At 48.7% G+C, this 563-nt stretch overlaps 1 non-coding gene across 1 annotated transcript; it reads left to right on the top strand.

Annotated features, from left to right (window-relative positions):
• The first annotated feature begins 270 nt into the window (after positions 1-270).
• LOC129114680 (U5 spliceosomal RNA) lies at positions 271-382 on the top strand. The gene has a single exon (XR_008532637.1). It is a non-coding gene; the product is annotated as a U5 spliceosomal RNA (small nuclear RNA).
• The last annotated feature ends 181 nt before the right edge of the window (positions 383-563 follow it).

The raw sequence follows: 563 nt of genomic DNA, 5'->3' as shown, positions 1-563 counted from the left end.
GCCGTGTCTGCTGGGGGAAATTATTTCCAGCTCTGAATCAACAGCGAGGGAAGGGGAAGAAGATAAATACAGCTATTCAGTTTTTAATGATTTGATTGGAGGAAATAAATTGAAGAATGTGGGAATATTGCCCTCTCGGAAGGAAATGTGGGCGGGAGTAGTGGAATGGGTGTGGCTTGGAATTTGGAACGCGCCACGTCGACTGAGGCTCACCGCGAGAGTTTTGGCTGGGACGACTGGTGTCTCTGGCTGCTCTCACCGGGGCGGTACTTACTTTGGTTTCTCTTCATAACGCACAAGTCTTTCGCCTTTTACTAAAGACTTCCGTGGAGAGGAACACCAATGAGTTGAACCTATTTTTGGCAGGCTTGCCATTCGGCTGAGCCTTGTGTACTTGTCAAAAAGAATAGAAGCTGATTTTAACAAGACAAGTGTGCTTGACCTTGTAGGGCCTGTGCGGTTGTGCTAAGCAGCATCGCAATGCCCAATTGAAAGTACTGCACCATGACAAGCGACACGTGTGCCACGAGGTTGACACGGGCAGCAAACAGTTGGGGATCATC

This window comes from Anoplopoma fimbria, unplaced genomic scaffold, assembly GCF_027596085.1.
Source record: "Anoplopoma fimbria isolate UVic2021 breed Golden Eagle Sablefish unplaced genomic scaffold, Afim_UVic_2022 Un_contig_5569_pilon_pilon, whole genome shotgun sequence".
NCBI classification, from domain to species: domain Eukaryota; kingdom Metazoa; phylum Chordata; class Actinopteri; order Perciformes; family Anoplopomatidae; genus Anoplopoma; species Anoplopoma fimbria.
This window is presented reverse-complemented; position numbering and strand designations above follow the sequence as displayed.